Below are 6,036 nucleotides of genomic sequence, written 5' to 3'. Positions count from 1 at the left end.
ATCCCAAAATTACATACTATATGATTCCACTTATATAACATGTAAGTGGATAAAATTATAGAAATGGAGAAGAGATTACAGTGTCTCTTCTGCACAGAGATTACAACCTCCGTGGAGGTTGCCAGGTATTAAGGAAGGGGTGGGAACAAAAGGGAACCATATGTGGCTATAAAAGGGCGACACAAGAGACCTTTGTGGTGATGGAAATGTTCTGTATTGTGATTGTCTCAATGTGAATATCCTGGTTGTGATATTGTTTTCTAATTTGCAAGATGTTATCATTGGGTAAAATGTACTCTGGTGAGGGTATACAGGACTACTCTATTATTTGTTAAAACTATATGTGAATCTACAATTAACTTTTAAAAAGTTTAATTTCAAAAGTTTGGTGTATATCTTAGACCTGATCAAATACAGTATCTTACTCAAGGTCACACAACAAATAAGTGGTAGAGCCTGTTGGCACTCGGCTCTGTCTCAACCCCAAGGATGGGGTGCTTCTCAATATGTCTAGTGGACATTCCTCAGTTTCCTTCCTTCTCTTCCCTTCCCCACCATTTCTTTCTTTTGCATTCTCTTCTTTTTTCTTTTTTGCCTTCCTAAACAACTCAACCCTGAAGCTGTTAGGCAAGACAGTACAAGATGAGCGTCTGAACCCAAGGTGGCGGTGGCGCATGGGGCAGGACCTACTGTGCCCAGGCACCAGATAGGATGTCAGAGCCTGAGCAGGGTGAGGAGGGCACCCGTACAGGAGCAGTCCCACGGGAAGTGCCAGGAGGCGAGTTGGATGAGAAGGCCTCTCTGTGCAGGGAAGGGAGCAACAGTAGAGCGGGGGTATTGGTTACATCTACTGGGTTGACCAACAAGTGACAAGAAACCCAGGTTTTTCACTATTCGATGTCACTGTTCAGTGTCACTGGCCTGGAGCAGTGACACTGTAATAATATGAGCACATCTAGCTCCCAGAATGTGGCTTCTAAAAATTATATTCTTCACTGAAAGAAACCAAGGCTCCTTAGAGAAATTATTGATTTCAGGGCTGGTAAGCTAAGTACAAGGTAAGTCCAAAATGTCTTATTTATGCCAGAAATCAAGGAAATGCTCAAAGAATGAGAGGAGCATGTCAAAAGGACTCGGGAACCACCTGGAAGGGGCTCTTGACCAAATCTGGAACAGTTTAAGCACTTAAATAAATAATGATAGTAATGGATTATAAACAATTGAATAGATAAATCGTTAAGTCCATTCTGATATAAACTAATGAATAAATTGAAAGTGTGATGAAAAGTTGCAAATTTACTTATTAATTACATAGAGGGAAAGAATAACTTTAAAGTGAAGAAAACTGGCAGACACCACTTTAATCAAATGATCAAAGGGAACATCATCAGTAATGGGATAAACTGAAGTCGTGTGCCACCGGATAAGGTGCAATAAGAAGAACGCAGCATCACTTCTTTGATTTTCCTCCCAAAGAGGCATAACCCAAATCTAATAATGGGGAAACATCAGACAAACCCAAACTGAGGGACATATAACAGAATAACTGCCCAGTAATTTTCAGAAGAGTCAACGACATGAAAGTGAAGGAAAGACTAAGGAACTATTCCAACCTGAAGGAGGCTAAGGAGACTTAACAACTGAACTCAGCCCACGATTCTGAACAGGAATATTTTTGCTACAAAAGATCAGGGAGACATTTGGCAAAACTTGACTGAGGTTTGGGAATTTGTTGGTAGTAACGTATCTAGTTAATTTCCTGATGTTGGTAGTAATGTATCTAGTTATTTTCCAAATATTACCATTTGTAGGAAATAAATACTAAAGAATTAGGGTCTGGGTATGGTGACTTACACCTGTAATTCCAGCACTTTGGGAGGCCAAGGTGGGCGGATCATGAGGTCAGGAGATCGAGACCATCCTGTCTAACACGGTGAAGCCCTGTCTCTACTAAAAATACAAAAAACATAGCTGGGTGTGGTGGCACTTGCCTATAGTCCCAGCTACTCGGAAGGCTGAGGCAGGAGAATCGCTTGAATCCGGGTGGCGGAGTTTGCAGTGAGCTGAGATTGCACCACTGAACTCCAGCCTGGGCGACAGAGCGGGACTCCGTTTACAAAAAAAGAAAGAACTAGGGAGTGGTGATTGGGCATCAGATCAGTCTTACTTAGACATAGTAAGTAGGGGTCAGGGGACAAAAGGTTTTCTTTCTCACCTTGTATTTCACTTATAGCCTTTCTAAATGTTTGAGGGTGTTTCAAAGTGTTTTCTTTAAAGGAAAAGAAAGAAAAAATGTTGCCACCTGGTTAAACCCCAGTATCTAAAATTTAGTATATCTCAAACAGAAATGGCCACCCTTCCGATCTGCTCCTTTTCTGACTCTCAATTTTGATAAATGTTACTTATATCTAATCACTTACCAAAGATAACCATGAAAATCAAGAAAACCAAGGGATCATTCTTAATGTCTCTTTCTCTGTGACTCCCACATCTAAGCTTTATCTACTCTGCCTCAGAAATATCTCTCAATGTTAACACCTCTTCATCACTCCCACTACCACTGCGGTGGCCTCTGTCTTTGTCCCTGATGTCACTAACCGGCCTTTCTCCATCCAGCCTGTGTGCTAGCAATGAACTTACTAAAAGTGAATCTTTTCACATTTTTATCTTGCTTAGAGATATCGTTTGGCTCTCCGTGGCATTCAGGGTAAAGTCTGGCATTAGTGGCTTCAAAGCCTTCCTTAATCCTAACCAACCTGCAGTCATCTTGTCTTCTGTCTCTCCCGTAAAACAATCAGCTCTGCAAACTTTTCAACCTTCCTCAGACATACCTGCCTTTCCTTAACTTCGTGCTTTCACCTGTGTTTTCCCTGCTGTATAAAACACCTATGTCACCTTAAAAGCAGAAGATGCAAATTGGAAGGCCAACAAATTGAATCTGGCCTCCAGAATATTTTGTATGACCAATACAGAGGTTTCAGAAATGTGCAAAGGGCATCCTTTAGGTGGGGTCTTCCCTCTGCTGCTCATCAGGAAGCCCCTAACATCTGGCAACTTCACAGTTCCCCTTTCCTGGAAGGATTTGAGTTGGACTTTTCAATACTCGTCTCCCTCGAAGCCTTTCATGACTTCCTGCTTGTGAAGGCTCCATTCATAATCCCAAAATAGCACTTATCACAGTACCCCGAGATCTCTGCTTGCATGCGGCTCAACTCTGACTCTCAGCAGGAACTGTGGCACCAACCTAAATTCTACCAAGAAAAGTATAGACACACACTGGAAAGCACTAGTTGGGGATCCAGAAGTGATTCACTCTTTCCTTGGAATATTTTTGATCTCCAAAGATATCTGGAACAACCATTTTCATATGATCCCAGGTCATACATATTTTAGAGGAAAGTTCCAGCGGGTGAAAGTGCTTTTAAAGTTTCTTTTATCTTCTTTGGAAAGGTGGTGATCCTAGAGGATTGGCCTGAGCTATGTATTAATATTTTGCCTGATTAAGCTTTTAGGTGGGTTGTGAAGCAGAATATGAGTTTCTCCTTCACTTTGGTGTGGGTGATTCCATTTCTGTTCCAGGTCTGCAGGCCTTTGTACAGTGAGCAAGCAAATGAAGGAGCATTATCAACAGACAGATACATAAATATAGTATTGATATATATATAATGTTTATCATAGATAGAGAGATAGCTATATGATAGATAGGTAAACCGATATGTTTTCTGCCCTAATGGATTGACATAATCATATACATATTATATATATAATAAACTTATATATTTTTTAAGTTAAGCAATTAAATTGTGCTTGTGTGTGTGTGTGTGGTGTGTGTGCATGATTTTCTCAATCTAGTAGAGCAGCAAGCATGTCTAGTACAATTTAATAAGCCTTTTTGTTATATAAGTAAACATCAGACTTTGGCTCAAATAGAAATGAGCAAAAGGATTTGCACAATTCTACCAATACTGCATAAATGTTTATTTTGATGAGTTCTGGGCTACTTTTTAAAGTTGTTTTTTTGTTATTTTGATGAGGTTTTGGCTCTTTGGGAGCATATTAATTATATTATCTCATTACACATTTTTAGAGGATTTTGGAAATTAGGAAGCACAACAAGCAGATGAACAGAGGTGAAGACACAACAAAAATACTTACCAGGTGACTTCCCTAAGTGCAGTCACAGGCCCATTTGCTCCCATTAGAAATTAGAACTTAGCAAATCCTGTACAGCAGAGATGGCAAACAGATGCCGGACACATGTGGTTCTCCTTAAGAATGATCTTCTGTGGGATGTTCTCCATGCTTCTGACTGTCCTCTCTGTGTGTCCCCTTCTGGGATCCCTTAGATTAAAGCATGCTCCTCAAATTCTCAGTGCAATGAGGGAGGGGAAGGTGGAGGGATAGAGAAAGGGGCATCAGAGGGTGTGGTTTTTGTAATAAGGGATTGGCACTAAATTTCTAACTCAGATCCTGTGTCTACCTATGGAGAAAGCCACAAACATTTAGGTCAAATTCTGGTGACAGTCAAAATTAGTAAATTTTAGTTCTTCATTTTACTGTTTTCTGTGGTTGGAGGGCACAAAAAATTTCTGTTTCTCAAAATTCTCCAAAAACAAGTTTTAAAAATTAATTATATTATTAGGGAAAGTGATGGTAAGGCCTAACTCTTTAAAATGGGACATCTGTACAGATGTTTTGCTGACAAGTGGGTTTATCAGGTTGACAATATTAAGCTCAAGCAAATATAAGAAGCTTTGTCTCTCCATGGTTCCTTAAATTTACCCTGGCAATTTCTGATGTACCAAAAGTCTAGATATCTCTGCCTAGAAGCACATAGGACTCCTTTAACCTGAGCACATGGGAGTAAATAGCATGTAGCTGACCCTATTGGTTTCCCTCATTTGTGTCATATAGTCTCTGCTTCTGAGATACCCTCACCCACATTCCATCCATCTAATAACTTTTCAAAGGAAAAAAAATCCATTACATTTAATATGCATATTGATTGTATGGTAAATCCTGATTTTAGAAATGTTGTAAAGTGGTAGGAAGGAAGAGGGAGAAGTGCATCTTAAAATTAGGGTTGGAAGATGCATACTTGAAGAGAGTCTCTTCAAATTGGGTCAATCAAAAAATGGCAAGTGGCTTAACGATGTAGATCTCCTAGAACCTGATGGCAAGAGGTGTAGAAAGACTTCTCAAGAGCTAGGCAGTCAGCAGGCAGCCAATATTTTGAGTTCTGGTGATGTCTTCTCTGCATATCTGTTTGGTTCATCTTTCTACAGCTCTTCCTGTCTGTGACCTTTAACTTCTGCTCCCTCAGAATTTCAGCATGAGCTTTTCATGCTATCAACTTTGGACTCAAAATTTGACTGTTTCCCACTGCTAATAGACTTATTCTTAAAGTACTCCAATTACAAAATTCTGCAGGAGGAATCTAATGGGCTCAGTTTGGGTATTTTCTCTTGGTCCTATCAGGTTTGGCCACAGAGTTTCAGTTGCCTAATAAAAACACGGGCACATGGGCTCACTTCACAGGATATAGGTGGAGCTAGAGTCTGTTAATATGGGAGGGGAGATAATTATTATCATTGCATAAGAATCATGAATGTGTGGGGAATTTTTCAAATCAATAGCTATTGGAGGTAAGTGAGATATACTCATAGGCAACTTGGCTTATATGTGAAAATGACCAAAATCTTCATGTTTGTCTAACTTGTGACTATTGTTTTAAGTTGTGAGGCTCTATCCTCAAGTGACCTATAAGCTAGATCTGCCAACTAAAATGTCAGAGATTTAAAATGACAAGATATTGGATTCATGTAATATACAATTTATGTGACATACTCTTTTAACTAAGGTTTTTATTTAATGCAAAGTATATAGCAAAGTGATCTTACGTTGCTTGTCAAGTGTCAGTTGTCAGAACCCTCTTAGAAGGCAATTTGGAAAAGTGTAATCAAGAGCTTTAATGTGTCCATAACTTCATTTTGAATTTGGTTTAAGGCTTATTTGAGCTGGTTATATAGTTGGTGC

This window comes from Macaca thibetana, chromosome 5, assembly GCF_024542745.1.
Source record: "Macaca thibetana thibetana isolate TM-01 chromosome 5, ASM2454274v1, whole genome shotgun sequence".
NCBI classification, from domain to species: domain Eukaryota; kingdom Metazoa; phylum Chordata; class Mammalia; order Primates; family Cercopithecidae; genus Macaca; species Macaca thibetana.
Note: the sequence above shows the minus strand (reverse complement) of the source record.